Source organism: Lithobates pipiens, unplaced genomic scaffold (genome assembly GCF_037356315.1).
Source record: "Lithobates pipiens isolate NorthernLeopardFrog02 unplaced genomic scaffold, aLitPip1_a1.2 Scaffold_8, whole genome shotgun sequence".
Taxonomy (NCBI): domain Eukaryota; kingdom Metazoa; phylum Chordata; class Amphibia; order Anura; family Ranidae; genus Lithobates; species Lithobates pipiens.
This window is the reverse complement of record NW_027507903.1, coordinates 234,369,281-234,394,513: the sequence shown is the minus strand read 5'-3', so window position 1 is coordinate 234,394,513 and position 25,233 is coordinate 234,369,281. Positions and strand designations below refer to the sequence as shown.

At 41.0% G+C, this 25,233-nt stretch overlaps 1 protein-coding gene across 4 annotated transcripts in view; it reads right to left on the bottom strand.

Moving 5' to 3' along the window:
- The window catches only part of OSBPL8 (oxysterol binding protein like 8), a 403,742-nt gene that overhangs the window by 257,590 nt on the left and 120,919 nt on the right, over nucleotides 1-25,233 (bottom strand). The window contains exon 1 of one of the 4 annotated variants that reach the window (XM_077474155.1): nucleotides 5,783-5,804. The exons of the other annotated variants lie outside the window; for them this stretch is intronic. The gene's annotated coding sequence lies outside the window, so the exon portion shown is untranslated. Of the gene's footprint in view, nucleotides 1-5,782; nucleotides 5,805-25,233 lie in introns of those variants that run through there. 4 annotated transcript variants of the gene reach the window in all.

Here is a 25,233-nt window from a genome sequence, read left to right as displayed (position 1 = left end):
ATCACATATACAAATGGGTAGGTTGGCAGTATGTCTACAGGAATAGATCTACACAGTGATATTGGGATCATAGGTTCACATGTCCCTCTCGAAACCTCCAGAAGAGAAGCCCTGTAAAAAGGGCTTCAGATTGAAGGCCTCGTTGAGGCCCGGCTGGAGAGGTAGCATTTAAATCCGAGATCCAGCTCACGCTGTAGGAAGAGCTTGTTGAGATCTCCTCCTCGTGAACTGGGATGCACTTGGTCCAACACCAAAATGGACACCTTGGTAAAGTGGCCACTCTGGGCCTGTGCCACATGTCTTCCCAAAGGATGATCAGGGTTGTTGGTTTGCATAACCCGGATGTGGTGGTAGATTCTTTGCCCCAGTTTCTGTATGGTTTTGCCTATATAATAACAACCACATTGTAGGAGGTATACAACTCCCATAGTCTGACAGTTGGCAAAGTGTCTAGGGATAAAGATCCAGCTATTGAGTAATCACATTTTTTTCTGGAATCCATGTATTTGCAATGGCCACAAGGGAATGTGCCAAGAAGTTTGCACGGATCACCTCGGCTGTATTTGTCGGCAGGGATGCTTTATGTTCCACTCACGCCATACAACATACTCTAACCGATTTGGCACACGTAAACGTGTATCATTGGCGCTGTGGGGACGCATACTTGGCCCCCCAGCCACAATCTAGGGCATTCCACTGTGCGATGGAGCAGCTTAGAGATGGAAGCCCCTCTTTTGTGTGGACCCTAATGTGTACTTTAATTCACAAGAGATAGTTATACTGTGAGTATTACCTGTTTTGATTATCTGCCATCTTCATATGCCATGCTATTACCTACTGTTTTCTGACATTTGCATATTTGTTTATTCTCATACTTTTTTGGGGGATATTTCTGCTGTTTTATTACCAGACAAAACAGCTCATCTCAAACCAGGCCCTGAAGAAGGAATTAATTATGCATACCTATATTCCGAAACATGTTGCGACTCCTGTGTACACGCACATCATTTGGCCTCTCATTATGAGATCACCTGTGTGTCTCAGAATCTAGTTATGTAACTATTCAGTCTGACTAAGTTGCTTTTAGGTTGATATACCTTGTGTATTAATTCTATTACTGCTTTGTACTCAATAAATTTGATATATTTTTATGCGCTTGTTACTCCCATTTCTGGTTACTACCCTTTACCCCAAAAATTCCTGGAGCACCCCCTTTTGCAATTTTCTCTATAGAGCTTCATGGTTATTACTTGAACTTCTTTTAAATAGAAATGTCTCTCGGCAGTTTGTAATTGCTCAATGTATACCATCAGACAAAAGAGGGATAGTGGGCTTCTACTGGTTTAATATATAAATGTCATATGAATTGGCTATGGCGCTTCATTAATAGTTAATGGTTTGCTGCCAGCAGTGATAATCCAGGTAATGTAATAATGCACAGTTCAGGACATTTTGTTCCCTGTTAAGATCCACTGACCATTAGTGATAATGCCAAATACACAACCCCCAACAGTTATATTCTATAGAAGATCTAGATTTGATTAAACCAGATACACTAAAATAATGAATAATGAAATGCTGACAGTTTGCTAACAGGGAACAGCTGCTTTTGTGTACTGTTCAAGTATTGTGAAGGAATACGAAATCACAATCAAGGAGGAGATAGAAGATTGGTAATGGAAAGCAGCTGTTTCTATAAAAGCACCAGGAAATTCTACATTGGAACAAGGACTGGGGAACTTACATATCTGAAAGAATATAAAAAGCACATTCACTGGAATACTCTGTTGAAATAATTCTAGTTTTCTGTCCGTCTTTGCCAATTGATTTTATTCTACCACATTTCCAACAAGATCACGTTGATCCATTGTCACCTGAATACTGTACAAGCAGTTTTTACATTAAAGCAGTAGTAAACTCATTTTAAAAAGAACTACCCAAGCCCCCTGCAGGTTCAAGTGATACTAAAAAGGTATTTTTTTCTTTTTAGTTTTACACAGAGCAGCCCTGAACCGGATCTTCTCAGGTCCCCCACCAGTACTCCTGACTCTTGCCAAGTGCCCCATAGAAAGTCGCTTGCTATGGAGGTATTTGTGCATGCTAATGTTCCTGAGCCTCGCTCCCTACTCACTGGCTGTGATTAAACCGGAGCCAATGGCTACCACTGCTGTGTCTGAGCCAATGAGGTAGGAGAGAGCCAAGACAGCTGCTGTCCTTGTGCACATTGCTGGATCCAGATCGGGCTCAGGTAAGTATAAGGGAGGCGCACACTGAAGGTTTTTTTTACTTTAATGCATAAAACTTTCAGCCCTTAAAACTACTTTAATGGAATAATATGCTAGTGTCCACTGTATACTAGCACATTACTAAAAGCATGCAGTCACCGCCACAGATACTTCTATCTTCACCCAGTCTTTTTTCTGGGTATTTGAATGACCAGGCCGCAATGATATCATTCACGTGTATGCTCACGAGAGTCACAATTGCGACACAGCACTCTTCACATGGACAGCATACTTTGTTTGCTCTGAATGCAGAGCGCGTTGCGCATGTGACAGTGACATCACCAGCTATGAATATTTCCTAAAAGGCGCATGTTTAGGATATATTCATGGTACCTACAGATAAGCCTTTTTTACTCTTTAAAGTGCATCTATGGTCAAATGGAAAATTTTACATGTATTTTCACATTGCATCTCAATTATTTCTAGCCTACTCCTATTATCCCAAATGATCTTCAAGTTTGTAAACTTACTTTGTGAAGACCCCCACACTTTTACTTCCTTGATCTCTGTGACACGTATTTACTACTTTTGCAGACTGTGTGGACATCAGCATTTTTTCTGCGATATAAAAACACTAATCTCTGCAAAGGCACAAAGAAAACAATTGCTTTCTATGTATCCTGGTTACAGTTGAAGGCAGACGACAGCAATGGAGGATTGCTGTTCGTAAATAGGTAACAAGTCTGCATTATTCCACACTGCTCCACAGCTTCCTCTCACAGTTTGTTTCTATGTGCCACAGCTGAGGTGCTTAGAAATTAATGAAAAGTCAGTTTGTGACATTTCACTAGTTTTAAAAAAAACGAAAAAGTAAACAGCGCCTTTGCGCTTTAACACAAGGCAACAGCCCCCCAAAGCCCATCCAGCAAGGACACCAGCCTATTTTCCAGTGCGGTTACTGTGAATCACCCTCAAAGTTGCCCCTTCTCATGTTCTTTTTTTTTTTTTTTTAGTTAGCTGCGTCCACTTACAGGGTCCCATTGAGCCACTTTTGCATACCAAACGTGCATCTATAGAAACCAAAGCCTGGAGCAGAAATCCATTCCACTAGCTCCTCCCAGTGGGTGACTGACACTGGCTGGAGATTAGAGGTCGACCGATATATCGGCCGATATTTGCAGTTTTTTAAATAATCGGCCGATTGTGCTGATAAAAAGCCGATTTAGAACTGCAGCGGGACTTTGAAATGACTTCTGTATAGAAGTCAGTGTAAGTTGCCTGAGTCGTCATAGAAACACTTTCCTCCTCTCTGGGCAGGCTGCCAAGAAAAGAACAAAATGATACAATGTTTACACTTGAATGAATGAAGTTATCTCTGTGTGTAGAAGTTCTCAGTTTAACCATTTAAAGACTAAATCTTTTCTGACACTTGTTGCTTACAAGTAAAAATCCTGTATTTTCTGCCAGAAAATCACTTAGACCCCCCAAAAATTATATATATTTTTTTAGCAGAGATCCTAGGGAATAAAATAGCGGTTGTTGCAATATTTTATGGCACACGGCATTTGCACAGAGGTCTTTCAAATGCATTTTTTTGGGAAAAAAATACACTATTTAAAAAATAAAAATAAAATATAAACAGTAAAGTTAGCCCACTTTTTTTTTTTGTCCAAAAGTTTTGACTACCTGTTTTTATTTAATATATAGGTTTTTTTTTTTTTTTTTATCTAAATCATACATACAAGTAAACTGATTGGAGGTTTTGTTTTGTTTAATGCTTAAATGTAAGAAATTTTCTGTATCACTTATGAAGGCTGCTTTCACACTGGAGCGGGCAGGCGTTGATGGTAAAATGCAAGTTTTAGCGGCTCTTTACCATCATTTTAGCGGTGCTATTTGGCTGCTAGTGGGGCACATATAACCCAGCTAGCAGCCAAGGAAGAGGTTAAATGCGCCCATGAAGCACTGCTGCCAAATCGCATTGCATGCGCTTCGGCAGTGGTGCCCATTCATATCAATGGGCAGGAGTGGTGGAGGAGCGGTATACACCACTCCAAATGTGCTGCTTGCAGGACTTTTTTTTAAGATCCTGCCAGCGCATCGCCTCAGTGTGAAAGCACTCTGTCTTTCACACAGACTGCAGGGGAGCCATTTTGCAGGCACTTTACAGGCGCTATTTTTAGCCCAAAAGCGCCTGAAAAACGCCCCAGTGGGAAAGGTGTGTTAGATCAAGGGGGATTAAAAAATAATAATAATATAATAAAAAAGGAAAAAATAAATAAATAAAATAAAATCGGCCTAACATATCGGCCCAAAAAAAATCGGCATCATATATCGGCTATCGGCCGCCATTATTTCTAAATATCGGCATCGGCCAGAGAAAAACCCCTATCGGTCGACCTCTACTGGAGATGTTGGACATATGACGTTATCAGGAAGCACCCTCTATCCAGAGGTTCGGGGAAGTGGCAGTGTAAGAAAGCTATGCAAGTATATTTATACACTTAAGAAAAATATGTACTGGGGAATGTTCTATGGGTAGTTCAGAATGCATTAAGATAAAAACGAGCAGCGTTCAATACAAGGTCAACTACTGCTTGCCCAAGCAGGTTTTTCTACGTGATATGTAAAATGCAAACAAATATGGAGGATGACACTGTGCATACAACAATGGCAATAAACAGTGTCTGCTTCAGCAGCGAATACACAAATACAGCAATTTCATATGCACTACAAGCCAAAAACGATTGTTCCTTACATCTATATCAGCAACAAATTAGGCAAGCTGATTATATAGAACTCTTTACATCAGTCTCGGTTCTTAGAGGAAGTTGCTATAGGAGCTCTGTTCTGTAATTATAGAATGGCGCACACTAAGACAGGTTTGCATTGAAAGCCGTCAACATACTAGTATGCAAAAAACAATAAAAATAGTACCTCTCAAATGCTATGTCAGTCAGATCAGCATGTGAAAAGACTGGTGCAAGACAGACATGGTCAGCTTGTCAGGCTCTAGTAGACTTCAACAAAATGTTCCCCATCTTCACATAGACACTGACTCCCTACTGCATGAATGTGACTGAACCTCTACAACTAAGCCCTGAAAAGGATGAAACGCGTCGGGACAGTTCTCTACAGGTAGAGAACAGGAGCTGAAGTCATCTTCTAGCCATCTCATTCAAGCTACAGGGAGTTGGTGTGTGTGTGGTTAGAGACACAGTCGCCGTTTTGTTGGGACATATACCAAAAGCATAAACCCCATACTGACCTCAAACAAGACAGCTATCAACTGAAAAGAGAATTTGTGCCAACAAAAGAAATCTGTAATATACAGCAAAACCCAACATATTTCATAAAGGCACTACAATATAGAACAAACCACACATATATTTTAAGAAAATCTGTATATTCAAAACAGGTATGTAGCCTTCACATGAGAAAAAATAAAACCACATGCTGCATATGCCAATAGCATAACAAAACCCCTAAACAAGCTAGAAAAAGAACAAAACAAAAAAAAACAACACAGGATAGAAATGCTAGATAATTTCTGTTACCTAAACAGCATTCAGCGTGTGTCCATTACCAATCCAGAATATACACTTGGGACACTTCAAATTCTCCATCGGAGACCTAGATAGATAGCTGTTCAATCATCAACTGATGTCACGGTTAGCCATTAAGCTATAGTCAGCATAAACAACCACATGATGCCTCACTGGCTGTGAACACAAATTAAACCATAACTAGGTGGGATATTAAAACTGCATAAACAATACTGTGTCCTTGTCGCACTCTGCAGATCCAGTATAACATTATTAACAACTGACAGCACTTTTATATTTAAAAAAAAAGGCTTTAATACTATAGAATAGCAACCACCACTGTTGGTGAGCACTACAATGTTTCACTGTTGTGGGGATCTTTTCTGTCCATGATTATTATAATCTATTCAATTTCAATATAATTACTACAAATAATATTGCCAAATACCCCAAGCATGTCACATTCTATATTCTTTTATTTACTCTTAGATGTACAAGGTACTGATTAGATTAATAATGTGTCATAAGCGGATATAATAATTATTAGCAGGAGTTCCCTAAGCCCTGTAAGTTAATTGCATGGCTCTAAGGCAAAGAGGAAGGACTGGGCTGGAGGGTCTATGGTCATGCTTCAACTAGCATAGTAATAAAGTTGTTTTTTTGCCCAAGAGAAAAAAATGTCAGCCTCATATATGCTACATAGAAAAGCCTAAATGGATCCATACACATAAGATGACAGTAACCTGATTTCAGTTGGATTGGGCTAAGAACTCCATATTCATGGGTACGGGGTAAGTATTGGGAGGGTGCGGATTCCCCATATGGCCGATCCAATGCGAAATAAAGGTCAGCCACAAGAGATCAGTGCTGTGTATAGAAAGATGGCCAGCATGAATCGCGCACAACTATTACTGTTCTCCCCTTCCCCATAGTCAAACATGTAACTTTACACCACCTGAGCATTCATGTTTGTGAAAATATCCTTCCTTTATATTTCAGTGCTCTTTCATTTCCATACACAGAATGCAAAGAAACACTTGAAATATAAAAAATAAAAAAGAAGATGGCTTTACTTAATCCAGCTGCCTTTGTTTTCCATCACATGACATATCTGCACATATCCATTTGTCTTCAAAAGTAAAAAAAATTTAAAAAATAAAAATAAAACTGTAGGCTAGTCTAATTTTATGTAGTAACACAACAAGGCGGCACAGTGGTGTAGTGGTTAGCACTCTCACCTAGCAGTAAGAAGGGTCGCTGGTTCAAATCCCAAACATGACACTACCTGCCTGGAGTTTGCATGTTCTCCCTGTGCCTGTGTGGGTTTCCTCCAGGCACTCCGGTTTCCTCCCACAATCCAAAGACATGCAGGTAGGTAAATTGGCTTCTGTTCGAAATTGGCTTCTGTTCGAAATTGGCCCTAGGATATGAATGGGGGCCTTGGATTGTGGGCTCCTTGAGGGTGGGGACCAACATGAGTGTGTAATGTACAGGGATGGGGACAATTGTAGACACTCACTCAGGTTGAACTGGATGGACTGGTGTCTTTACTCAACCTAACTATGAAACTATGTGCAAACCCAATTCCAGCCAAAATAAGTATTTTCTTGCTGCCTGAAAGAACAGACAGAAAGGGACTGATGAGCTGCGAAAGAGGCACCGATTCTTCTGGGATGCCAAGAAAAAAATGAGTTCTCTAGATAAGAAGGTTTAGCCACTGATAGGTAACAACCTCCCAGATCAGTGGCTCCAACCTTAGCGAGACCAGGGCCTGGTAATTTGCTTCCAAAATTCCCATGCCCTATCTGCAAGGAACCAATAAAAGTATATGTGTGTAAATACACACACACACACACACACACACACACACACACAAACACACACTGCACATGAACACTTGCATAGACCATAAATGTGAATAGCAATCATTCTTTCATACAATCATCTTTGATTTAAAAAAAAGAAAAAAAAAAAAAAAAAAAAAGAGGGATCCTGCAGCTCATTCCAAAGAGATCTTGGGATCAATCTAGATGTATAAGAGATAAGGGCACAGTAATAGATTACATTGTGTATGGTTTATTCAATAAAAATGAATATCATCACTTACATTCGGGATGCCTTTTGCCATTCCTGAGTGCAGAAATCACTGTGCCTATGATGACCTGGAGCCCAAAGCAGAAGTAGATGGTAAGCCCCAGCCCAGATGGCGCTGGATCCACTGTGAACTGTCAGGTCTCAGTAGCGTCTATGGCCATACTCTGCACTAATGGAGATCAGGCAGAACGTGTAAAGAATGGGCAGCGTTTCAAGGCCTCCACTTGACAAAGGGACCATAGAACTATGTTAAATGTGCCTTTACTTCAAGGCCATGACTTGCATACAATTTAAAAATCAATCTCAAGAAACAAGTGAAACCAATAAGTGAGATAATGTATTCCAGCAAACTTTGCCACTATGCAAACATCAGAAAGATTGTCGTATTAAGTCCAAGAACAAACATTTATCATATTGCAGATTACCAATTATTAAAGGTGATGGCTTCATTAGTTTTCTTTAGGTTTTCTTTAGGTTTTCTTTCTTTTATTTTTACCTGGTGATCCGGCCAGTAAGTGCCGGTTCACACTACAGCGACTTGTGGTCTGACTTGTAAGTCCTCAAGTCGCTGGACATAAGAAATGCCATAGAAGTGAATGAGAGCCATCTTAGTGCCTGTTCACACAGGGGCAACCCGACTTACAGCACGATGTTGCAAGGCGATTTGGAGGCAACTTCAACAACAACACGACTTAAAGTCGCCTCCAGGACAGGTAACTTTGGCCAATCACAGAAAAATCTGCTCTGTGAGAGGAAGGGAGTTGCCTGAGTAAACGTGGGGAATACTTGGGTAAATTATTTTCTTTTTCCTGTAAAGGCACTTCAATATAGATGGAGATCTGACTTGGAGGCAACTTCCATTGAAATTTATGGGTACAAGTCACCTAGAAGTCGCCTTGAAGTAGTAGAGAAACCTTTTCTTAAGTCGGAGCGACTTAAGTAGTGTACATTAAGGCGGCTCTCATTCACATCTATGGAGCGACTTGAGGACTTACAAGTCGAATCCCAAGTCGCTGTAGTGTTAACCGGTACTTAATGTACACTAATGAAGTCGCTTCGACTTCAGAAAAGGTTCTTGTACTACTTCAGGGTGACTTGTACCCGAAGATTTCAATAGAAGTCGCCTCCAAGTCGGATCTCCACCTATATTGAAGCGACTTTACAGGAAAAAGAAAATAGGATTTTTAGAACAGCTTACCTGTAAAATCCTTTTCTTGGAGTACATCACGGGACACAGCGCCACAGTAATTACTGTATGGGTTATATGGCACCTTCAGGTGATGGACACTGGCACACCCTAAACAGGAAGTTCAATTCCCCATGTAACCCCTCCCCTTACTGGGAGTACCTCAGTTTTGTAGCAAAGCAATACACTTGTAACTAGAAAGAGGGGAGGGACCTCTGTGTCCCATGATGTACGCAAAGAAAAGTATTTTACAGGTAAGCTGTAATAAGAATCCTATTTTCTTTATCGTACATCACGGGACACAGAGCCACAGTAATTACAGTATGGGATGTCCCAGAGCAATGCCATCTGAGGGGAGGGGACACAACAAAAGTAGGGTGTAATCAGACCTGAGGACCTACACTGCTGCCTGCAGCACACTGCACCCGAAGGTGAAAGCCTCATGCCTTCTTACATCCACCTGATAGAATCTGGTGAATGTATGAACTAAAGATCAGGTTGCGGACCTGCAGATTTGAGCCATGGAGACTTGATGAGGCACTGCCCATGAAGTACTAACAGCCCTGGTGGAGTGCACTTTAATCTGGAATGGTGGAACCTTCCTCTTAAAGCCATAAGCTTGAATAATTACTTGTTGAATCCATTTGGCAATAGTGGATTTCACTGCTGCCTGTCCTTTCCTATGACCTTCAGGCAACACAAACAAAACATCTGTTTTCTGAAACTGAGCAGCCGCCTTCAAATAGATCTTGACTGCTCTCACTACATCCAAAGAGTGTACTGACTTTTCCTTCCTTAGAACAGGGTTCTGGAAAAAATGAAGTTAAAACAATACACTGGTTTAGGTGAAAACCTGAAACCACCTTTGGCAGAAAGCTAGGATGAGTGCGCAATACCACGCTATCCTTGTGAACGATAAAATATGGCTCTTTATAAGAAAGAGCCGCCAGCTCCGATACCCTTCTTGCAGAAGAAATGGCTACCAGAAAAACGAGCTTCCTTGTCAAAAACGACCAAAGGAACATGTTGCATCGGCTCAAAAGGCTGTTTCTGTAATGCCGACAGAACTAAAATTCAAGTCCCAACGTTTCAGGGGTGCTTTAACCGGTAGATTAAGCAGTTACCCCTTGTATAAAGCTTTGGATCAAAGAATGAAGCCAGGGGATGTTGAAACAATACTGATAAGGCCGAGACCTGGCCCTTGATAATACTCAAGGCCAGCTTCATCTCTAGCTCCATTTGCACAAAGGCAAGAATTCTACTTATGACATACTTCCTAGGATGCCAACCCCCACACCAAGAAACAAATGCCTTCCAGACTATATAATAAAATACTCTGGAAGCTTGCGTAATTGCATTAATCAAGAAAGGTATCACGAAGCCTGAAAGCCCACGATTCCTTAGAATGTGGGTTTCAATAGCCAAACCGTTAAATTTAGTGTTTGTAAAGTAAGAGGAAACACTGGTCCCTGCGATAGCAGGTCTGAATGAAGTGGTAGGGTCCATGGGGAACCTATCGTCATCTTTACTAATTCTGCATACCAACATCTTCTGGGCCACAAGAACTACCGACTACCTTTTCCACTTGATCCTGTGAAGAAGTCGAGGTAGCAGCAGAACAGGAAGGAACGCATAAATCAGTGAGAACTGATCCCACGGCGTCACCAACGCATCTGTTCCACATGCGAGTGGATCCCTTGTTCTTGACACAAAGTTGTCGACTCTGTTGTTTAACCTGGATGAAACAGATCTACATCTGGGATCCCCCATCTTTAGCATATAGGCAGGAAGATGTCGGGGTGAAGGGACCATTCCCCGGGCACAACTCCTGGCGACTTAGGTAGTCTGTCTACCAGTTCTCTACCCCTGGAATGAAGATTGCCGAAATGCACAGCACATGTTCTTCTGCCCAGGTTAGGATATGGTTTACCTCTGCCTGCGTTGCCTGACTTCTGGTGCTCCCTTAGTGATTGATATAAGCCACTGCTGTGGCATTGTCGGATTGAATCCTGACAGGAGAATTCTGCAACCTGAATGTCCAGGCCTTTAGGGCTAGACGTGCTGCCCAAATCTCTAGAATGTTGATGGGCAAAGTTTTTTCGGTTCTGGATCATTTCCCTTGGACAGATGCTTCTTCCAGGACTGTTCCCCAACCTGAAAGGCTGGCATCTGTTACCACCTTCCAGGTAACCGGTAAGAAGGATTACCCCCTTCTGCAGATTCTCGGATATCCTCCACCAACTGAGGCTCTGGCGAACTTTTTCCAACAAATGCATTGGAACATCTAGTGCCTGAATCTTTTTGTTCCCGGCCAATAGAATACGGTTTTACAGCAGTCTCGAATTAAACGGAGCATAGGGAACTACTTCGAATGAAGCCACCATCTTCCCCAATAACCTCATACAAAGGCAAATGGAACGACCTTTCTTTGCCCTGACCCCTTGGACCAGCTCCTTTATGGCGCTGATCTTTGCCTGGGGTAAAAACACCTTCTTTTGGGCTGTATCTATGACCAGACCCAAGTACGCTAATCTTTTTACTGGCATTAAAAGAAGATTTCTCTAGGTTGATGACCCAACCTAGGTATTCCAGGTAGTTGATTGTGGTGGCTACACTTTGATTCCATTGGACTACCGACTGGTCTATTAAGAGCAGGTCATCCAGGTATGCTATTATTGTTATGCCTTGACTCCTAAATTTGGTCAGAGGAAGGGCCAGAAGTTTTGTAAACACCCAAGGTGCAGTAGCTAGACCGAAAGGCAAGGCTACAACCTGAAAATGTAGTTTTTCTACTTCAAAACGCAGATACTTCTGGTGAGCGGGTAAAATAGGTACATGTAGGTATGCATCCCTGATGTCGATGGATGCCTGAAGCTCTCCCCCTTGGTAGGATGGAGACTACTGATCGGATTGATTCCATGCGAAAAAAGCAAATCTTCAGGAACCAGTTTAGATCTTTCAGATCTAGAATGGGTCTGACATCTCCATTTGGTTTTGGTACCATGAAAAAGGTTTGAATAAAACCCTGACCCCTGCTCTTCCAGGGGGACCATCATGATCACTTTTTGTGACAAAAGTCGGTCTAAAGCTAGAAAAAGACTTCTTTTTCTCTGGCTCTTTGGGACATTTGACTTGAGGAAACGAGGAGATGGGAATTCTCGCTATTGTGGAGACCACCCATCAGTCCCGAAATTCTTTCTGCCAGACCTTTGACAACTGCACAAGTCCTACCCCCACTTGAGCGAGGGGGGGCCCCTTCATAAAGAAGCTTTAGCGTTCTGTCTTGTGGGTTATCTCCCCCAGGACCTCTTTTGTCCCTGGGGTTGACCCTGAGGTTTACCTCCTGAACCTGCCTGGAGGCTGATGCCCTTGGCACCGGAGAAAGAGCCAGTTTAGATGAAAGACGTTTACTCTTTTTCTTAACTGGCAAAGGGGTACTTTTCCCACTTGATATTTTTTGGATATATTTGTCCAAATCCTCTCCAACCAGCTTTTCACAGCGGAAAGAAAAAACAGACAGGAGCTTTTTGCATGGCGCTTCGGCTGACCAACTTTTCAACCATAATATTCTACACATATGCACTAACCTAACCGCAAGGTGAGAGGTTTGAAGAATAGAATCTCTAATTGCCTCAATTGCAAAGCACACAGCTGCTGGCAGCTCACCTAATTCCTGAGCCTGCTGTTCAGTGACCACCTTGAGGCATACAGACACCGGAAAAGACGGTCAGGTACCAGCTCAGCGCTCATTTTACATTGCATAATCTACACATGGAAATGTGGGTTTTTTATGGTCTTATTAATAAACTTCAGCTTTTTACCGAAAACATACTGCCCCATGGTAGGCTTTTTATCCTCTTTTATACCCTGACATATTGAGAATTTGAGCAATTATAAACAACCGTTCAGTGGAAGGAAAGAAAAGGATCCCCCTGGTTCTACTCCATACACAGTGGGAACGCACAGGAATACACCGATCCGAAGGCATCCTCTCTACATGCTGTTTACCTTACAGCAGTAAGGTAATCATTTAGTACAACCACGGGTGTCAGTGACACTGAAGACACATTTTGCACTTAAAGTCACAGCGACACTGGATATCAATGCATCACCACACAGTGTTCCTGTGAAACCCTTGCACTATTTTTGCACACCAGACCCTGAAGAGCGTCCAATATTGCACTATAGACTTTATATATCTATGCTTATCCCTGTGATTTATTTTGCACATTTTTGCTTATGTTGCACATTTATGTTTACACTTATTTATATACTCTGCAGATTTTGCACATTTATAGATTACTCAGTAATACCGTCAATTATGTTTGCTTGAATTTTCACATTGTGTAATATTTTTTTTTCACGCTAGCACTTTACTGTGAGAGTTAAAACTGATGATTACTCATTTTTTATGAGCTAACTCCTTTCACATGAACGATAATTGTGTATACAGATTCCAGACAATTTACTGTTAGGAGCGCAACAACACTTACTATTTTTATTATCTATACATTTGGGTACGAGTTTGACCCTTGCGGTGTATGCAGCACCTATATATTGCACTTATAGATTCCTTTTAGCGCAGGAGTACCTACTTTACACACCCCATTTGCCGCCACTGCAGATTGAGCCACTGAACCTGTCTGGGAAATGTATTATATATTTTTTAACAAACTTCATGTGATTGTAGCCGTATTAGTGCAATTGTGACAAAAAAAATTGAGTACTGTCCATGATACTTTTTTTATTTGCACTAAATGGAAAATTGTCCTGAAAAATTGTATGTTAGTGCAAATAAAAAAAGTATCACGGACAGTACTCAATTTTCTTATTTTTTAACAGGAATTCCATTTTTCTTACAAGTTGGATCCCTAAGCATTTGAGCATTGTCTACCAGACAAGTAAAACTTTTATTCACAGAGGTTATAGCAGCGTCAATTGCTGGTATACTCCACCTTAGTAAAGTTTTTCCTCCATAGGATAAAGTGTTGAAAACTTTTTAGGAGGGAAAAGGTGCTTATCTGGGTGATCCTAGTCAGAATACTTAAGATTTTCTGGTAATGAATGGACAGGAAAGGCACGCAAGGCTTGAGGAGGCTTTAGTGAACCCAAACAGGAAGTTGGCTCTTCAACCGACTCCGTTAAGGGTAGCCTAAATGTGGAGCAGACTATTTCAGTAAGAAAATGCACCAGCAACTTCTCAGCACGTGAAGCCGAAGATGATCCTTCCCCACTTGAATCCTCGGAAGAGGAGTCATCAGCCTGTTCACGGTTCCCTGAGGGGATTCATCTTTCCCCTCACACAGTTCCCCCATTTGAGGATCCTGGGTGATAGACGGGGACCTAATGCGCTGTCTTCCACTTTGTGAAGATGCGATTAAATCCGCTAATCTTTCCTTTAAACCACTCGGAGAAAACCTGCTCAGTTATATAGACAGGGGCTCAAGTGTCAGAAGCAAATGTAGCCCCTGATGACCCTGATGGCTCACTCTAACCAGCCTTTTTACAACAGGATGGTGTCGCAGAGGGAGGGTCCTTAGGACCTGAGGGCGACCCCTTCGTGTCCTCGGTCTTTGTGGTATTTGAACCATCTCTTCTGGTCATAGTGCTGAGCACAAAAGCAGAGGTACCATAAAACAAATGCACCCACTGCTGAGCAATAGTCCAGCAATTGTCGCTGCTCTTAAACTCAGCCTGATGCTTAAAGTAAATGTGCCTGGGAATGCCTGTGTCCCCAACATAGATCAAGCCCCCCACCCCGACCGCTGTGTCCCTCCTAGCTGCATGCACCTGAAAAGGGTGCATTTTATAACTATGCAGCCCGCATTGTGGACACTCAATTCGTGCCAATGCCACTAAGCCCCACTCTCTTCCTCAGACCACCCACTGCCCCCCTCTCCATCAATTTTAAATTAGATTTATTTCCACGCGAGGTGGGCTCTGATCCAGACCGGACCACATGGAGGATGACTGGGGCAGGAGGAGAGGAGGATGGCTGCTGAAGGGAACCGCCGTAATGGGAAAAGAAAACCCCCCTTTCCCATGACTTTACCTGGAGCCAGGGCCGGAGGAAGCGCGCAGCTTGAAACACAGAGGCAAGACTGATAATCATGAACAGGTACATGCTCTTGAAAGCCCCCGGTGGTGATTATAGGCATAGCAGCATTTACTTTAACCAGTTCCCGACCGGTCGCACGCCAATGTACGTGGACCACAGAATGGTATGGACAGGCAAATGGGCGTAGAGGGAAGGCCCTTTAAATAACCCGCCGTGCCATGACGTGCACTGTCCGGGACCTCCATGAGTTGGGTCGCGGGTCCCGTGTACTCGATCGCCTTGGATGTACCAGCAATCGTCTCACGGGGAGGAAGAACGGGGAGATGCTAATGTAAACAAGCATCTACCCGTTCTGCCTAGTGACAGTGTAACTGATCCTTGCTCCCTGTGATTGGGAACAGAGATCAGCGACATGTCACATGTAGTCACACGCCCAAACTTAACCCTTACCGTGCCCCCTAGTGGTTAACCCCTTCACTGCCAGTGTCATTTACACAGGAATCAGTGCATTTGTATAGCACTGATTGCTGTATAAATGACAATGTCAAAAATGTCTGACGTGTACGCCATAATGTCGCAGTCACGATAAAAATCACAGATCGCTGCCATTACTAGTAAAAAGAAAAAAATTAAGAAACATGCCATAAAACTATCCCCTATTTTGTAAACGCTATAACTTTTGCGCAAACCAATCAAATGCTTATTGCGATTTTTTTTACCAAGAATATGTAGAAGAATGCGTATCGGCCTAAACTGAGGAAAAAAAATGTTTTTTATATATTTTTGGGGGATATAGCAAAATGTAAAAAAAAAAAAAAAATGTGTTTTTTTTTTTCAAAATTGTCGCTTTTTTTTTTGTTTATAGCGCAAAAAAGAAAAAACCGCAGGGGTGATCAAATACCACCAAAAGAATGCTCTATTTGTGGGGAAAAGAGTAAGTCAATTTTGTTTGGGAGACTGCGCAATTGTCAGTTAAAGCGACGCAGTATCGAATCGCAAAAAGTGCTCTGGTCAGGGGGTAAAATCTTCCGGGGCTGAATCGGTTAAAGGAGAAAACCCACAAGAATTTGAAAAATTCCTTAGGAATCTCCCTTACCTTATCCAGCTGCTGTGGTAACAAACCCAATCTTCACCTCTCCCGGTGGGCTCCGTTAGAAAACCTTCAGGGACTGGGGTCCAGCTCTCTAAAAAGAGAAGCTTTACAGGAAAAACCTTGTTTGTTCGGACAGAAGGCCCGGGTACCAGTTAATTCGGCCTGGAAAAGACACTTTAAAACGGATCTGGTTGCATGGCTTGCCCCAGTAAGGAATATTCCAGCGGAGCTCAGCACAGTAAATTGTGTGTAAACTGTGGCTCTGTGTCCCGTGATATACGATAAAGAAAATGATTTAACCAGGTATTCCCCACGTTTACCCAGGCAACCCCCTCCCTCCCACAGAGCAGATTATTCTGCGATTTGCCACAGCCAAAGTCGCCTGTCCTGGAGGCAACTTTAAGTTGCGTTGTAAGCTACTCAAAGTGGCGCTGAAGTCGCCTCCAAATCGTCTTGCAAAGTCAGGCTGTGAGTCGGGTTGCCCCTGTGTGAACCGGCACTAAGTCTGTTTGTGCAGAAGTTACAAGGTTGAGAAAAAAGATTTACTACTAACAGGAATATTTAGAACGATACATTTTTATTTATGTAAAACCTTTATCCCAAAAGGAGAAACTAACTGCGTATAAGGTGTGAGCTGGAGTTCAGCTTCAATTTGTTAGTGTATTTAAATCTGCTAGTCCTTCCCCCAGACTGACAGTACTGCTGTCCAAAGGTACTCACTATGCTTTTTCATCCAAAGTAGCGGCACTCTAATACAGGAGGTGTGTTAATAGCCAGATCACCAGATGAAAACAGTGTGAAAAAGTAAAAAAATGCAGCCACCACATATGAGGATTGGTAAACTGCAAACTATTACATTTTAGGTTTTGGGTTTAATTTCATGCAGTAGAGTTCATTCAGGGCTCTTGCATTAGGGCCAACAAATGCTTTGCTAACAAATAAATGTCAAAGCAGTTAGAGGATGCAAGATATGCCCTCCAGGTAATTACACAACAGTCTAAAAATAACTGCACTATTTGTTCCATGACAATGCATAAGGGCTTAAGGAATCTGCCCCGAGTCAGTAAGTTGCCATTTTAAAGTCATACAGTGAATGAATCTAACACACTGCAAACAGTTTTCTACTTTTAGGTCGATATTACTAAATCGAAAGGTTAAAGTGGAACTTTAGTCAGAAATTTAAGTCCTGCTATGCTGGCCCCTTTTGCAGGTATAGCTATGTAAAACATTAAAAATAAGTGCCTATACTGTTTAAAATCCAGCAATATGCTGCCTCACCCTGCACTGCACATGCTCCGTTGCTCTCCACTTTTAGGTACTGTGCTGATTTTATAGAGGCCGATCTGCTGACAGTCTTAAAGTGGAATTAAACCCTCTTATCCTTTACAGCCAGGAATCTGCATTGGTTTGATCTGCAACTGCCATGATGCTGCACTTGTGATCAGTTATGACACCAGCCACTTGGTTTGACAGTTTGGTTGAAGACACAAGCAAATGAGTTTTAGCAATCCCCAGCATTCCAGGAATGTAACTGTTTTTGAAACCGCTAAATGGATATGTTTAGTTCCGCTTTACGATTTAGGCGCTGTTCACACAGGTGCGACATGGGATCCGACCTGTGAGAGAACAAGTCCGATGACGTGTCAACTTATATGTCTCCCTATGACAGCCGTCTTAACTGATCCGACACAAGTCACTTTGAGTTCCTGCACTTGGTCTGACTTTGATACGACTTCAATGCCACAGAATGTAAAAAGTCACATTAACCCCTTCACACCAACCGTATGCAAATTTGCATTCATGGCATGCAACAAAGGAAACGCATACGCAAGTCGCCCCGCAAATTTAAACGGTGTTCAAATTACACGTGAGGTATTGTCACAATCGTTCGAGTGAGAGCAATAATTATAGCACCAGATATCTTCTGTAAACTCTAACCTGGTAAACGTTACATTTTTAAAAGTTTTTTAAAATGTCGCCTATTGAGATTTTTTAGGTACCGTAGTTTGTCCCTATTTCACAAGTGTGCGCTTTTTAAAGCATGACATTTTATGTAACTATTTACTCTGCGTAACATCATCTTTCCCATTATATAAAAAAATAAAATGGGCTAACTTTTCTGTATAGGTTTTTTTTGTTTTTGTATTTTTGAAAGACTGCTGCACAAATAACGTGTGACATAAAATATTGCAACAGTCATAATTTTACTTCCTAGGGTCTCTGCTAAAATTATATATATATATATATATATATATATATATATATATATATATATATATATATATATATATATATATATATATATATATATATATATATATATATATATATATATATATATATATATATATATTACACACACACAGGTGATACTCGAAAAAATTTGAATATCGTGCAAAAGTTAATTTATTTCACTAATGCAACTGAAAGAGTTAAACTCTCCCACTCTGATGCTTCTTTTCATTTAGTTCAAGCCTCCTTCTCAATCCAATGTTTCTATGGCAACCCTGCTACCCTGTTCATAGCGGACTTGTTTTATTTCACAGTATTTACTTGTGCCGATTGTCAAATGTTTGCCTTTGTCAGTCTTATCAGCTTCAGCTGATAAGACTGCAGTAATGGCCAGGTTTACACTGCATGTGAGGTCACATGGTCACATGGGGGTGTAGAAGGAAGCTCTGAACGATTCTGCAGCCTCCTGTGATATCAGTGTTGTGCCGTAGCAAGTCCTGATAATGGATAGACAAGCACATAGAGTGTGTGCTGTAAATCAGGGAAGATCTGGGCATGCTCAGTGAAGTCATTCTAAAGAACAAAAAGGATAACAACAATACTAAGCAAGTAAGGAGATATCTACAAGCAGTGTTCATTAGGGTTTTTTTATGCTGATTTACATGTGACAAAGTTGTGGGGGAGAGTTTATAACCACTTTAAAAGGTGAAATTAATATACGAGATAGACTTATTACATGCAACGCAAGATAGTTCAAGCCATGATTTGTCATAATTGTGATGATTATGGCTTACAGTTAATGAAAACCCCAAATCCAAAATCTCAGAAAATGTGAATATTACATGCAATCAATAAAACGAGGATTGTACATAGAACATAGAACGGACCTTTGAAAAGTATAAGCATGCATATGTACTCAGTACTTGGTTTGGACCCCTTGTGCAGCAATTACTGCCTCAATGCAACATGGCATGGAAGCCATCAGCCTGTGGCACTGCTGAGGTGTTATGGAAGACTAGGATGCTTCAATAGCAGCCATCAGCTCTTCTGCATTGTTCGATCTCATGTCTCTCATCGTTCTCTTGGAAAAGCCCCGTAGATTCTCTATGGGGTTCAGGTCAAGGGAGTTTGCTGGCCAATCAAGCACAGTAATCCCACAGTCATTGAACCAGGTTTTGGTGCTTTTGGCAGTGTGGGTAGGTGCCAAGTCCTGCTGGAAAATGAAGTCAGCATCCCCATAGAGGTCATCTGTGGAAGGAGGCATGAAGTTCTCCAAAATCTCCTGGTAGACGGCTGCGTTGTCCCTGGAAAAACAGTGGACCAACACCAGCAGATGCATGCCCCCCCAAATCAACACAGACTGTGGAAACTTCACACTGGATTTCAAGCATCTTGCAGTCTGTGCCTCTCCATTCTTCCTCCATACGGTTCTTGGTTTCCAAATGAGATGCAAAATTTGCTCTCATCAGAAAAGAGGACTTTGCACCACTGCGCAACAGACCAAGTCTGTTTTTCTTTAGCCCAGGTAAGATGATTCTGATGTTGTTTGTTGTTCAGAAGTGGCATGACAAGAGGAATACGACATTTGAAGCCCAGGTCCAGGATCCGTCTGTGTGTGGTGGCTCTTGATGCATTGACTCCAGACTCAGTCCACTCCTTGTGAAAGTCCCCAACACTTTTAATAGGCCTTTTCCTGACAATCCTCTACAGGCTGCGGTCATCCCTGCTGCTTGTGCACCTTTTTCTTGCACACTTTTCCCTTCCACATAACTTTCTATCAATGTGCTTTGATACAGCACTTTGGGAACATCAAATTTCTTTTGCAATTACCTTTTGAGGCTTTCCCTTCTTATGGGGAGTGTCAATGATGGTTTTCTGCATAACTGTCATGTCAGAAGTCATATCCCATGATTGAGATTGCTACTGAACCAGACTAAGAGACCATTTAAAGGCTCAGGAACCCATTGCAGGTGTTATGGCTTAATTAGCGGATTAGAGTGGGACACTTTGAGCCTAGAATATTGCACCTTTTCACAATATTCAAATTTTCTGAGATTGTGGATTTGGGGTTTTCATGAGCTGTAAGCCATAATCATCACAATTATGACAAATCACAGCTTAAACTATCTTGCTTTGCATGTAATGAGCATCTCATATATTAGTTTCACCTTTTAAGTTGCATTAGTAAAATACATGAACTTTTGCATGATATTCAAATTTTTTCGAGTGTCATCTGTATATAGATCTATATATATCTATATATCCACACACACACACACACACATATATAATATGTTTGGGGGTTCTAAGTAATTTTCCAGCAAAAAATACGGATTTTAACTTGTAAGCAACAAATGTCAGAAATAAGCATAGGTATGAAAAGGTTACGTCAGCCTAAAGTGGCAGGGCAAGTCAGATCAGAAGGCGCGTGACTTTCATATCGGAGCAGTGTGAACCTGGGCTTACTGCTGTTCAGGGGCTCTGGGCTTTAGCAAAATGGTGGGCTCCCTCAAGGAGAAACGGGAGCAATGATGGAGGCAGTTTACAGCACACTCATTTTGGTAGCATAATTATTAAAGTGGAATGCATTTTCCATGCTAAAGAACATTTTTTTTTTTTTTTTATCAAATTGATGCTCAATTCATCCCTTTTCAGCATTAACTTGCTTCTTTCACTCCCCACTGTTCTGTTCAGCACAAAAAGCCAAAAGAAATTACCCGGTATGCCCAGGTATGAGGAAACATGTGACAGCTCTGTGTTGTTATACGAGGACTCCATAGCTCAGTCTAAGCTACAGTTCTGGCGGCTGGAAGTTTAAGCCCTCGTTCCCATTGGAGCGGCTTGTCGTGCGATTTGACAATTCGCATGACGTCAAACCCTATAGTTGGCACTGGCCATGTTCAAATCGGTACGACACTAGCTTTGCAGTCTCGCATTGTTTTGAGAAAGTAGTTCCTGCACTACTTTTGGCAATTTCAGGTGTGACTTGCATAGACATCTGTGCATGAAGCTGCACATATGTCTTCAAAGTCGCACCTGACTTGGCACTGACATGCAGCTTTGTAAATCGCTTGATTTCAGATAAAGTGGCACGATTTCAAAGCCGCATTCAATGTGAACAAGGGCTTCACGGACATTCCTTTTGCACCTAGAAAATGAACAGAGTGGCAGGGGGGTGAAACAAAAGTTATATACTGCTGCTGAGGGCTCCGTTAAAGTGAACTGGTTGCTTTGCCCTGTGCGGCAGAGTACAGGTTCCACTTAAATCTGAGACGGCACTTTAATGTTGGGGACATTTTTATTTTAGAGGCACCCATGCTCTTACTCTACAGAATCACAGGAAACCTTAAACTATTTTTTATATATATATATATATATATATATATATATATAGGCTTAACACTTTAGCTTTACCTGTGTAAATAAAGACGCTGGAAAACCGCTATCCTAATTAAAATGGCAGACATTGGTTTAAGTGACTCACCTTGTGAGATTAAGACGTGTCATTTGAGAAATTTTCAGGTAAGAGTACAGTCTAATTATGAACAAAGAATGCAAATCGATTCACAGCATTTTATGGGTTAAATCTAAATCTGAAGATTTTCTTCAGTTCTCAAATGGACTGATTTGATTTGAGTAAAACGCCATTTCCCCTCTTAGGACAGAAAGAAAAGAAAAAAAAAAAAAAACACAGTATGGCAAAAGGAAGCTCTCCGCAGGAAGCCATTCGGAAATGGAAAATTTAATGATGCTTGGTTGACAGCTGTTGTGTAAGACAAAAAAATAAAATAAACGCACACACTACAGAGCACACAGCAGATACATCTTTGTCATCAGCTTACGCTGAATGTCAAGGTTAACCCATTCATTATGGTGACAAACACGAGTGAACTGCAAACTTATGTAACACTGGCTTACCTCCTTCAATATACTGTATATTTGCAATTATAGCTCTGTAAGGCTCTGTATTGAATTTCCAGTGATTACCTGCAATTAGCTAGTCAGCCCCCCGACTTTGGTTGTGTCTGTTTTGCCCAACAGCACAAATCCTTTGCCTGTTGATGACGAAGATGTTCAGAAGTCATCATGTCATAAGCATGTCAAAAGGAAGATATATGTAGTAGGTATTATTGTGGACATTTATTCCTTGACTAAAGCCTCGTACACATGATCAGATTTTTGGAAGGGAATTGTGTGATGATAGACCGTTTGCCTAAAATCCAACCATTAGTAAGCTCCATCAGACAATTGTTGTTCAACTTTTGGCCAACAAATGTTGGTTAGGTGGGTAAGGAGTGTTTGTAGATAAAAACAAACTGTGTAGATCTGGCTAAGGTTTAATATGTGCCTTGCTACAGGTGCAGGCCATTTACATACCACCCAAAACCTGACTGGAATACTCCAAAGATGTTGCTAGGACATTGCCAAGTGAGGCCTACTGCTCGCCTCCACCATCACAGGATTGAGCTTTTTCTTGGAATTAAACCTCCTCACATGCCCCTTCTCTCCCTTAATACATTAGCTCTAAACTCAACATTAGAGAGATTACTCCTATGATGGCAGAGGTGGGCAGTATTTCCAAACAGGTTTCAGGAGGTACACAAACGGCCTACACTTATAGAAAGAACATTCAACTTTAGTCAGAGCTGCGCAGTTTGTTTTTATCTACATATACCCATTATTTGCATAGCCAGTCTTTTTGTAAAGGTGAACTAAACCTTTATCGTATACCCTGACGCTGGGATAAAATGATGGCTCCGCAGGAGGGATTACCTCATCGGCACTGACTGGGTTGATGTGGGAGTCGATTGATTTTCTTTCCTGCATCTATGGCCAGCTGAAGAAAACTGAGAAAGACAGCCATTGGTTTGCAGGCATGCTTTTAATTTAATGTTTAATGCTGGGGGGAAAAAAAAAAAAGTTGAGTCTATTTACTGCAAGTACTGTATATAACAAATACTTTGCGCACTACATTTTTTTCTTGCCTGAACTTTCTGTGTTATTGAAGCAGAAATACAAAGTAAAAACGTGTCTGATAACAATAACAAAAAAAAGAAAAAAAGTATACCTTAACAAAATTCCAGGCCCCCCCCCCCCCCCCAATACAAAATGGCTTGCTATGGGGGCAGTTAGAATGCTGGGGGTTGCCAAACAGCAACCCCCCAAAGAGCAGGTATGAAATGTTTATTAAAAAATAAATTAAAAAAAAAAAAAAAAAAAAACTTTGAAATCATTTTAAAGCACACCATCACAATATAAAGCATTTGTCAAAATTTGCTTTGAGAATTGATGTCAATATATAAAAGACACATTCTAATAAAGTACAAAACATATAACCAAACACTTTAAGACACAAGGTCAGCTCAAGCACAAAAAAATAAAAAATAAATGCGCCATTCGTTGCATTCTGCCTTTATTATAATAGGTAATACCTACATTTTAAAACTCTCAGGAGCAATTACAGATTACGATATCTAATCTTTCAAAAGGCTATAACAATAATCGTGTTGTTACCTTTATATCCAAAGATAAGTGGCTATTTAAGTAAATAGGTTTCATGGCACATTTCTTTCATGATAAGGAGGCTCAGCCTTAGGAAAGTAAATCTACATTCCCATAGGCCACAGTGCTCACATAGCTACGAAGCAATATGTGACTAATTCAAGTCCTGCAGAGGCAATTCTTTTAATAGCAGAATCTCAGGTTATTACTGCTAGGAAATGACATCCAATAAGCACAGAAATACACAAAGACATTGAACATTTTTTTTTTTTTTTTAATGCCATGCAACCTGATACATTATAAAGAAATTATAAAAGTTATATACCGATATTAAGTATTGCTTATTTTACTGGCAAACTATGCTTTACTACAGTCTTTATTAAATCCTCCCTTGCAGTGGGGCTACCCCCTTCCCCCATACCACAAGGTTTAAGTGCTCATTTATGCCTAAGGTACCAGTAACAAGGACTTTTAGTTACCCTATTCCTTGCTCCTGCAGGCTCCTTCCACTCTATACAACCATATGATATGACGTTATTGCACAGAGCAGGTTGATATGACATCATTGCACAGAGCAGGATCATATGACATCATTGTACAGAGCAGGATCATATGACATCATTGTACAGAGCAGGATCATATGACATCATTGCACAGAGCAGGGTCATATGGCATGTACTGTGTATTATATATATAAAAAAAAAATTGTACCTTTACGATCACTTTAAATTACAATAATATTATATAAAACTTTGGCCTGAAGTCATTCTAATATGGTTATGGAGCTCCTACGTAACTTGTATAAATGAAAGCTTGAAAGGATTGGCACAAAAATATCACAAAGACACACAGAAAAGTACATACCAATGATTACATATAACAGAACAGCAGTGAACAACTGCAGAAATGTCAAAGTAATAATATACTAATCTTTACAAGGTTAGAATGGAAAAGAGGCCAAAAGATGCCCTTTGAAAAGCAGCAGTAATTTCACAGTTGCTTTACAACATTTAAAGGAAGACTGTATGATAAAGTATAACTAAAGGCAAAGCTTGTTTTTGGTTTTGTGCAGAGTGGAGAGGGATTAGAACGCTTTCCAGGTTTCATTGCATTCTGTATCCCCATTAAGGAGGTTTCCTATTTGTCCTGTTTACCTTTATCGATGAATGTATAAGAAAAAATAAAACTTTTAGGTTGTCCCCAGAAAAGTAGTAGAGGAAATATTCAAAAAGGGGACAATAGTTCTGGTGCCTTTGGGGTCCCCAAAGAATTCTCTTAATTTGCAGGGCTTTCCTCTC